Source organism: Vigna unguiculata, chromosome 3, assembly GCF_004118075.2.
Source record: "Vigna unguiculata cultivar IT97K-499-35 chromosome 3, ASM411807v1, whole genome shotgun sequence".
Classification (NCBI taxonomy): domain Eukaryota; kingdom Viridiplantae; phylum Streptophyta; class Magnoliopsida; order Fabales; family Fabaceae; genus Vigna; species Vigna unguiculata.
Genome location: NC_040281.1, coordinates 15,471,824 through 15,484,102, shown reverse-complemented (window position 1 = coordinate 15,484,102; position 12,279 = coordinate 15,471,824). Strand labels below are relative to the sequence as shown.

Here is a 12,279-nt window from a genome sequence, read left to right as displayed (position 1 = left end):
GGGGACGGGTTCGGGCAATACCCACGGGGACGGGTTTATTTGCCATCTCTAAATGTAAGTATAGTGTTTTTAAAGAATCATAAATTTAGCTTTTAATTTTACAAAGTAATTAGTTTTAAATAACCTTGAAATTAAGTTGCATTGAGAAAATACCGGAGGAACGAACGAATGCATACGTAATAAGAATTAACATTTTTTAATCCCAAATCTCGATAACAAAGGTTGTATATCTAAATCTTTATTTATATATATATATATATATATATATATATATATATATATATATATATAAACTCTGAAATGATAAACGGTATAATATATAGCTATTTTGAAAATAACAATCAATATCTATTCATATACTATATCAAATAAGTTATCTAAAGAATATATCAAGAATTCAGGATAGGACAATAACTTAAGATAATTTATTTCTTATAGCGAATATCTGATAAAATAGATTTTGAAAAGGCAAACTAAATAAGATTAAAGGGAGCAAAAAAAAAAATATAGGATTGATAAAGAACTAACTCTTTTTATTTATCTCTTGGTTAACAATTTGAATATTATCCAATTATATCTAAATACATTTTTTCTTTATTTGGTTGAAGATATAAATAGTTATTTTTTATTAGATAAAATTAATTTAATTTGAATGTTATAAATATAATTATTTAAAATCTTATGTACATTTATGAGATAAAATTAATTTAATTTTTACATACTAAAAAGAAGAATATTTATATTATTGTTTAATATAAAAAAGATAAATATCTTATTTTATTAATAATTGTTTTAAAATAAAATTATTTCATGACAGTTATTTTAATACTTTATTATCAATACACATATATTATTTTTTAAATATCATTATCTTAAGAAAATAAAATAAAATATATGTTTCTAACTTTAATTTTATAAATGACTAAATAATTAGGTATAACAAAAGAAAAAAAAACTAATATATAAAAAAGTTAATAATTTAATATAAATCATTCTTTAACATAATAAATATGTTGAAAATATGATAAAAAAACTTTTAATAATTGTTAAAATGTGTGTTAGGTAGGACACACCTCAAAAAAAATATTTATTTATGACAAAAATGTGTCTAAAAACATAGATTAAATGAACTAATTATTTTTTATTTTATAAAGAAACTAATTTTTGAAATAATTTTTAGGAATGTATATCATAGTTTAAGTTGATTAAGAAAAAAATTCATATGGGAAGTAATTTCTTGTATGGTAGTATAAATAATTTGTATTCTTAATAAATATATATTATTTATTTAAATAATATCATTTTAAGAAGTAAAAATAAAACATATTTTTCTAGATTTAATTTTATTAAATGATCAAGTAAGTAGAAATCATAAGAGAATAAAATTAAAAATAAAAAATAGTGTAGAAAATAATTAATACTTTAATATAAGTTATTATTTAATAAAATATAAAATGACCTAGTAATTAGAAATTATAAAAAGATAAAACTAAGAATAAAAAGAATATAAAACAAAGGAAATTATATTTTAATTATAAGTTAGTCTTTAATAAAAAAATATATCGAAAATACATTAGAATTTTTTATAGTGATGATTAAAATACGTGTAAAAACATATATAAAAAAATTATTTATTTATTTTAAAATTCATTAAAATTCTAATAAAATAATTTTTTCAAATGCATATCATGGGTTAACTTGATTAACAAAATAAGTTCAACTTTATACGTAATTGAAATTTTAGAGATTGATATAAAAATTTTTGAGGAAGTAAAGGTTCTATTTAATTTAATAACTAAAATAATAATTTATTAGATATTAAATGATAGAGTAGAAATATATTTCAATCTTTACAGTAAATCAGTTTAAAAACAAATGAAATAGATAGAAGAGTAAAATAACTTTTTAAAGAAATAATTTTTTATATGGCACTACATCATAAAAATAAAAAATAAAAAAAATAGTATAATAAAATTCATAATTTAAATATAAGATATTCTTTAATAATTTATAAAATAACCGATTAATTATAAATTATAAAAGGATATAAATTAAAAATAAAAAAAAATAGTACAAGTAAATTAGTTTAAAAATAAATTAAATAAATAAAGAAGTAAAATAGATTCTATATACATGTGACAGAAAAATAAATATAAATATAAATAAATAAAATTAAAAAATAAATAAATAGATAAAAAAGTAAAATAACTGATGTGATAATAAAATAAATATAAAAAAAAAAGAAAGTGTCAAATAACTAAAAAACTATTTTTTTTAAACAATTGTGAATAAAATAAAAAGGATAATAGAATAAATTTTGTAATATCTAATTTTCTAATATTATAACATACTAGAAATTAAATTGCATAAAGAAAATAAGTTGCATAAAAGAAAATACCAGTGGAGAATCCATTAAGAATTAACATTTTTTAATTCCGATAACATACTATTTAGATTTAAATGTAAACCTTTTTCTTTTATAATTTCCAAATTCGCTCTCATATATATATATATATATATATATATATATATATATATATATATATATATTCTCATTCTCAATAAATATATATCTACAATCATTTATATCAATAACAACTATTTTTTAAATAATTTATTTTGAGAACAAAGGCAATCACAATATATAAAAATTCAAATCTATCACTATATTATACGAGATAATTTATATAGAGAAGAATTCAGGATAGGGGAATAACTTATAGATAAAATCTCATAAACTCTAAAAAGATAATGCATCTTTTCTCATGTATTATCATTTATAACAATAACTATTTTTAGAAAAAATCCAATCACAATTAAAATCTATGAATATATATTATATGAAATAAGTTATCCAAAGAATTTAAGATAAATAACCGTACACTATAAAAGGGTGAGCGTACTTTGCATTAGGTACAATGCTATGAGATTTTGCATAATTGGAAGAAGAGAAGAATAGAAGAAAAGCATGGGCATTCCTTCTGGTGGTTCCATTGTGACGCGATCGGTATGGGCCTTCAACCTTGAAGAGGAGTTCGTGCTGATCCGTTCATTCATCGCCTCCAATCCTCTCACTCTGGCCAGCATAGACACAGAATTTCCTGGCGTGCTCTTTCACTCCAACTCCGATCACCGGCAACCACAAGATAATTACGCCGTAATGAAAGCTAACGTGGAATGTCTGCATCTGATCCAAGTCGGTCTCACTCTTTCAGACAGCGATGGAAACCTTCCAAATTTTGAATCCTCTCATCAATTCATCTGGGAATTCAACTTTCGGGAGTTCGACCTCTCACGCGATCCTCACGCGTGTGAGTCCATTGCACTCCTTAAACGCCAAGGCATCGATTTTGAAAGGAATCAAAGATTCGGTGTAGACATTGGTCGGTTTGTGGAGCTGTTGATGTACTCCGGACTGCTTTGTAACAGTAAGATTGAATGGATCACTTTCCATGGTGCCTCTGACTTTGCGTATCTTGTGAAGGCATTGACTTACAAATTTTATCCAACACAACCGCTGTTGCCTGTCAACTTGTCACACTTTCTGCGCTGCGTTAAATATTTCTTTAGAGGGACAATATACGACGTTAAACATATGATCAAGTTTTGTCCCGATCTTTACGGTGGTTTGGATCGAGTTTGTGACTCTCTGCATTTGGACCGCGCTGTTGGTAAAAGTCATCAAGCTGGCTCCGACAGTTTACTCACTCTTCACGCTTTCAACAAAATTAAGAATATCTATTTCTCTGAACATTCTCATTCTCATATTCTGCAATACACTGATGTCTTGTATGGGTTAGAACTCTTTTGATATGTTCAAACTATTATTACTTTTGTCTCCCTTCTCATGTATTGTTCTCTTAGATTAAATTGTAATTTTCTTTTCATTATCATTTTTGTATTTCATTTAATTTCTGTATTTTAATCGGGTTTGGTGACACAAAAATAAAAAATTATAGTTTAACAAAAAAGTTTTTGACAAACTTTAACAAATTTTGTTTTTTACATTAAATAAACTCAAAAGTAAGTTGCATAACAAAATACCAAATTATTGACGAATGCCTAAGAAAATACTAATTTTTTTTAAGTGATTTATTTTAAAAAGAAATCAAATTTATCAATATATTATATCAAATACGTTAGGATCTAGGATACAAAAATGTCTTAAGATAATTTATAAGATAAAAGTATACGGTGCAAAGTAAGAGTAAATAAGATAAGAGGATGTAAAACCAAATTTATTATTTATATAAATATTGTAATGATATTTTTATTAAAATCTGACTTTTTTTATTTATTTTATTAGACTTTTTTTATTTATTATATTATTGTATTTTATTAATTCACATGTTTTGAGAATCCATATTCTTTTTATAAGATTAAATGTAATTCATTATAACTTTTCTACAAAAAAGTAAAACTAATATGTTATACTAATATTTATATTCAAATTTATTATAAAATCATTATTAACAAAATAAGGGTTGATAATATATAATAATATGTTAAAAAGTTATTTTTAATAAAAAATATGAGTATAATATTTATATAAATAATAATTTTTTTGAGGATAATATTGTTCCATTTTGAAAAAAAATCGGATTAAATTGAATCAAAAAGACATTTATATGAACTAAATTCAAATCAAGAAAATGACATTTGACACTGCGATAACTACAAAAAAATCATGACGGAACAACGAACATAAATCATTTTAAAATATCTAAATTTTTTACAAGGGAGTTGCCATCATAGTTTAGCAAGGGAAACTATGGAAAACTTGTTAGATTATGAATCCAAAATATATCATAAGAAGCATCAAACCATCGATATAATCAAATTATCCTAAGATTAAGAGCAATTCCTGATAATATAATAGTAGTATGCGGAAGCGTACCTGCTTAGTAATTAAGAACAATATAGATGAAAAGTGGTACCTGATCCTCCAAATAAAATCAATGAAAGACTAAAATTGATTTACGTGTGAAACAATACTGCTCTGTTACTGGTAGGTTTTCCTAGAACTGTATCTTACAAATGTGTTTTTCTACGTCGCCATAAAAGCTAGTTAATGGGTATCAGTTTTATAACCTTACTAATAGAGACCAGGGACCTCTCAACAAATTCATGAATACTTAAGTCTATCACAGACCATTCATTGAACAATTCAACCCATCACGGACCGTTCATCAGAAACCCAATATGTATTATCCATAAGTTAATGACAATTGTGCAATATAATTGATATTTACAAATAATATAATTTATTAATTAATGTTAATCCACAATAATAATAAAATAAAGAATAATAATTTTATATAATAAAATTATATAAAATACAACAATCTCTCACTTGGATAACATTAATAAATAAATAAATTATATCAATTACAACATAAGCACAAATACCAATTAAGAAATATAAGCATAAATCACAAAGATAATGTCTGATAGGCATACATACCATATGCTTAGATTTCAAAAATAATGGATAATAAATAAAATAAAAACAAACATAACAAATATGTGATCCAAAAATGGTTCAAACATTTTATATGTTGAAAGAGATGTAATGAAACTGACGACATCTCATGAAAACCATTATAATATAAAAGGTACATTTCAGACTCCCACTAACCCAGTACATCAAAAGACTTAACCACAGCCATATGAGTTACATGATTTTGAAAAACTCCAATAGCTAAGCCTTTAGTTAGTGGATTTGCTAACATATTGACTGTAGCAGTATGCTCAATCCGAGTCTGAAAATCTAAAATTTTCTCTCTAACAAACATAAATTGTATATCAAGATGCTTTAAGCATCAGAACGTATGTTGTTTTGAGAGAAATGCAAGGCGGTAGTATTTCCATAATATATTACAAGTAGCCTAGAAATACTTTCAACAATTTGAAAGTCAAAAACCAAATTTTAGGCCACATAGTTTGACAAGTGCTTCATAGCAAGCAACATATTGCCTTCAAGAGTAGCTATAAGAGTTTGTTTAACCCTCGTCCAAGAAATAGCTTCTCCTTCCATCATAAAACAAAAGCCAGAAGTAGATTTTTGGTCGTTAGGGCAACTAGCAAAATCAAGATCAGAACAATCAATGACCTGATGTTAAAGTTTATCGGACTTTTTATAGGTCAACATGTGATCCTTGGTTCCCTGCAAATATCTAAAGACCTTTGTAATGACTATTCAATGACCCAAACCTGGGTCGCTCAAGTATCTCCCTAAAGCATTTACAGCAAAAATAATATCAAGACGAATACAAACTTGAACATACATTAAACTATCAACAGCGGAAGCAATTAAACTACCAATATCGGAAGCATATGGACTTTTCCATTTCAACTCTATCATTATCTCTCATTTTCAAGACATTGAAATTTAGAGAGTTTGTCACCTTTTTGAATAGGTGCAACACATGAGGAGCAATAATGTATGTTGAACCTGGAAGACTTTGTCGATATATCCTCTGAGACAATCCAAAAATGCCACGTGACCTATCAAGAAAGAAAACAAAAATTGAATGCCTAAAACAACATAGACATCACAAAGGTCCATCATATTAAAGTGGCTATTTAACACAAATTTTGTCTAAGACCAAACTTGTATAAATGATATAATGGTATTTTTATTAAAAATGACTTTTTTTACTTATTACATTATTGTATTATATTAATCCACATGTTTTGTGAATCCATATTCTTTTTATAAGATTAAATCTAATTCATTATAATTATTTTTTTTATAAAAAAAGTAAGTATTTAAAACTAATATGTTATACTAATAATTATATTCAAATTTATTACAAAATCATTATTAATAAAATAAGGGTTGATAATATACAATAATATGTTAAAAAGTTATTTTTAATAAAAATATGAGTATAACATTTATACAAATAATAAATTTTGTGAGGACAATATTGTTCCATTTTGAAAACAATTCAGACTAAATTGAATCAAAGAGACATTTTATATGAACTAAATCCAAATCAAGATAATGACACTTAACGCTAACTGTGGCAATCACAAAAAAATCACGATAGAACGGCGAACATAAATCATTTTAAAATATATAAATTTTATAAAGGGGAGTTACCACCATAGTTTACTAAGGGAAACTATGGAAAACCTACAAATAAAATGGTCTGCGAAACCATATTAGGTTTGAGAGTCGATTACGTGTGGAAAAGGTATTAGCATCCACACATCCGTCCTAAGACAGTTCCCTTTAATTAAGTGTGCAAAACTAATGTAATTTTAAAATATTTATTTTTCCCAAAAATAAAAAAAAAATTGCAAATATGAATAAAGAAAATAATTGCTTCTACATATTCTAAATCAAAATGAGAAATCAAGGTTACGTAATTCTTTTAAACAACAAATTATTAAAAAATAATTTTCAATTTGATTAATATCCTTTTCTTTTTTTTAATTTTTAATTTTAATATATTTGTATATTTATCAAGTGAATCCAAGACTCAACATAATAAAAAGTTATTATCAAGCAAGTCTCAGACTATACATGATGATTAATTTTGTTTAAGATTGAAATATTTAATTATCAAGTAAGTTTGAGATATAGCATGATAATTAATTTTATTTAAATCAAATTTCATATAAAAAGTTTAGATTTAATTATCAAGTAAGTCTGAGACTTAACATGATAAAAAAAAACTTTTTAAATTTTGTAAAAATGAAAATTCTAATTATCAAGTAAGTCCAAGACTCAACATGATAATTAAAAATTTTCTATATTGTTATAAAAAATTTTAATTTGCAATTCTTGATAAAAAAAAATATCTATACATCAAATATAAAAATGGCAAATAAACCCATACCTGTGGGTATTATCCGAACTCGTCCCCATTTTGACAAAGAATCCCCATATTGACTGGGTATGAATATGGGTATGAGTAATACCTGAAGTTTTCAACTAGATATGAGAATATACATATCTCCGCCCAAATACTTGTTTAAATTATTAAAATATCTATAATTTATTAGGTAATAAAATATATATATATATATATATATATATAAATAAATATATATATATATATATATATATATATTACATTATATTATATAATATTATATATATATATATATATATAATAATATAATGTAATATATATATATATATATATATATATATATATATATATATATATATATATATATATATATATATATATATATATATATATAAACATAACATATTTCTTACTCTCTCAATTTGTGGTCATACACTTTTTCTTAATCTCTCAATTGTCTGACTTGTTTTTCAAGATTTAATCTTTAAGGTAATTTTTCTTCTTCTTATTACATAATTTTTTTCTTTCATACGTGGTTATGTTCAAATAGATGTTCCTCAATTTTATTTTATCAAATAATTGTTAGGTCACACATTTGATTATCTTTACTCCTTAATATATATATATATATATATATATATATATATATATGTGTGTGTGTGTGTGTGTGTGTGTGTGTGTGTGTGTGTGTGTGTGTGTGTGTGTGTGTGTGTGTGTATTCATGAGAACGTTTGACTCTTAATTTGTAGCTCTTCTTTTTGTTAATGATGATGTCAATGAATTTTTAGAGTTTATGGGAAAAAAAATCTAGAACTAGAGTTATGAAAACAAAGTTGGATTATTACTTGGAAGAAGATAATTTGCCAGTTACACAAGAATTTGATATCCTATCATGGTGGAAAACAAATGAGTTAAAGTTTCCAACCCTTCAAGCAATTACAAGGGATGTTTTAGCTATTTCAATAACAACTGTAGCTTCTGAATTTGCTTTTAGTACTGGTAGTCAGATATTAACTTTTCACCGTAGTCGACTTCATCATATTACTATAGAGATGTGTACAAGAAGTTGGATATGGAACTCAAACCATCTATGTAAGTTACTCAAATTTATTAATAGTTATTGTTAGTATTTTTTTTTTATTTCTCATTTAATATTCTACATTTGGTGTTTGTAGGTGTTAAAAAATTAAAAGAAAAAGATGTTCTCATGAGTGAAAATGAATCTGATGAAGAAGGTACATTATATTCTAGTAATTAAAATTTTCAATTTCAATTATTATATCATATCTAATTTTTCATTTTTTTTTCTATGAGTAGGTGGATCGAATGCAAATGAAACCACTTATCGTTTGTAAAATTAATAAATATTTTGGTTATTACAAAATTTTAGTAATGTGTAATTGTTTAATTTTTATATAATTATTTGAATTTTCTCTAGTTGTTATTTGATAATTTAATTTGAGATTTATACTACTATAATATTTTTCTTAATATTTGATACCATGAAAAGAAAATAGAGTATGTTATTTTAATATTAAATATTTTGATAGTATCATCATTCCTTTTTGTGATTTTTAAAATCTTTTATAAAAATTATTTAATTGATATTTGGAACAATAAAAAAATAGGGTATAAGTATGGGTATAAGAGTATACTCGTTACCTGATGGGGATGAGTCAAAAGTTATATACTCACTGGGTTTAGGGATGAGGATGAAGATGAATTTTTATTAGTTACTTTACTTATTTCTTTAATCTTAATTTATAACACTTAATAGGTCTACTAATTTACTAGGAAAACTACCATGAGAGATTGAGGGCTATCCAAACCAACACTTCCTAACATTCAAGTTCTGAGCTCCAACATATTCATCAACAACAAAGATTTAATGTTGGAAGGATGTTGCTGGAAACATGATAAAGGGTAGAGCTTATGAAACTGCCATTCCTCTCCAACCCTCATTATTAAATGCTATCACTGACTACATTGACTATGTTGTTGAGAATGATTGACTTTGTCAAGAAGTCAAGGAAGCAAAGGGAATAGGCACATGAAGCTAATCAAAAGAATGATGTGACAATTCAAAACTATGATGTCACAATATAAAAGTATGCACAAGTGAAGGAAATACCGAAGTTAGTGCCACAACAAATGACCATGATAAGAGAGCGAAATTTGCACAATATTTCAACAAGTACGAGTAAGGTTCACCCTGACTATGTCGATGATGATGACTAATCACTTTCTTCAATTTCCCCTTCAATGTAAGATAAATGATTTCTTTTTTAGATAATTTTGTTAACAATTTATATACTATATTTACATTGTGCCTATTATATTTATTCTAATTTTTATTTATTGTTTTTGCACCTATTTAGCTTACTAAGAAAGAACCGCAATGTCATATTGTCATGGCGGATCCACTTGTTTTGTCAGATCCACTTTTTTGGTTTTTATATAAATGAAATGTTATGTTTTGATGTGGATAATTTATTTTTTTGTTATTTCATGTAAATAAAATGTAGGCATCCACAATCACATTGCATTTTTATTCTAGTTTCAAGTTAAGACAATTTAAATTATATTAATAGTTTATCAAAATTGGTGAAATATGAAAGGTTGTGGGATAACTTAGATTCTATTGCCAAGAGATTCAAAGGTTGTAGGTAGAAAATGTGGCTCAAGCTTTATGATGGATCAATTAGGACAGTATGGTATGTAGCCTAAGAAATAGGTCTAAGGCTTAAATAAACAACTTAAAAGGACGATATGTGGGGCTGCTTGGTCGTTTTCTTCTTGTTTCTCTTTTGCATGTGTGGTCAACAACAATGATAGGAGAATTACTACAGTACGGAGGAGATAAAGCAATACATAGGATTAACTACTTGAACTATTCGAACAACAATAGGAAATATTGCAAGCTTAGTCAAACTAAATGTCGATGACCTATGATGCTACAAGATTCTTGGGTATTGGTGTCTTAAGACAATTTATAGTATGCATTACCCTGTAAGAGTGTTGTAAGTCTATACTAGTATGGGTGTTAGATGGTAAAGAATAAAGTGATCTCTTTAGATTTGCTTAGAAGTAAAGTTCTCAACAAATACTATTTGTAAATATTATGTAAGAGGGTTGCAGTATTTTAAATGCTTAATTTTATATTAATATATATTTCTAGCTGATAAAAATAATAGGGGTGAAAAATTGGATTGGGTCTAACAGATCAGTTCGTCAACTTGTGTTATAAGGGATAGATTGGGTTGAAGATTTCAATTTGTCAGCCCATTCTAGCCTATCCCATCTAGCTTGTCAATTTGATGGGTCAAAATTCGGACCAACACATCCCGATTCGTTAGCCCATTTTTAAAAAATAAAAGAAAAATAATTAAAAAAATTATTATTTTTATATTATATTTTTTAAATGTGTAAATATATTATATGATTGTAATTTATCTCATTAACACCTACAAATTAATTTTCAATTATTAGTTATAATTGAGTAATTTAAACATGTAAATGTAATAATTATTTTAATTTATCTAATTAAAATATTAATTAATCAATTAAAAGTTTAAAAAATATTTTATTTTATTAAATATGCTTTTAATATTAATTTATATGTATATATAAATAAATTTTAAAAATTAAAAAATTAAAAAAATTGTAAACAAATTAAAATGGTTTAAAAAATTAAAAAAAATATAAAAAAAAAACTTAGACTCATTTTTATTTGACATGCTAGTCCGACTCGACCCGTTTTTGACAGGTTATGGATGGACCTAATCAAAGCGAGTCAAACTAATCCGTTTTGTCACTCCTGAAATGTAAAAAACAAGATAAATTTTTAATTAAAATTGCATCATAACTTTTACTTGGATTTCCTTTATTATACTTCCTTTCTTTGTGTTGTTTAAAAGTTTATTAATAAAAAAATGTTCATTTTTTTATTTTTAAATATAATCTTAAATAAGTTACATCACATGTCATTTCTTTCGGTTTTTATTTTCTATTAACGACTATATGTATTATATTTTTTCTTTATATTATCATAAGGAGTTGTTATTTTTATGTTAATTAAATTGAAAAAATGGTTATCTTAAATTTGTAAAAGTATCAAATAAAATGTAATATTTTTATTTTTATTCAAAAACAACTATTGGAAAAGAAGGGCAGAAGTATTTTTTTCTCATTCTTCATTCAAACCAGACTTTATTTGAATACGTAAAAGAATTGTTAAGAATAACCAAACAGTTTAAAAATGAATGTAATTCAATTCGATAAAATTAATTTTAATTTATTAACTATAATCGAACCTATATTAATTTAAAAATAAGTTTTTAATATTTATTATTTTAACGGTATCTTCGTATCAATATCAATCCCCTATATTCAAAATTAATATTTGGTAACAACATTTTTATTCTTGAATTTTTAAAATTTAAGATCTAATTTA

At 24.6% G+C, this 12,279-nt stretch overlaps 1 pseudogene; it reads left to right on the top strand.

Moving 5' to 3' along the window:
- The first annotated feature begins 2,923 nt into the window (after positions 1 to 2,923).
- Positions 2,924 to 3,836, top strand: LOC114175080 (annotated as a pseudogene).
- The last annotated feature ends 8,443 nt before the right edge of the window (positions 3,837 to 12,279 follow it).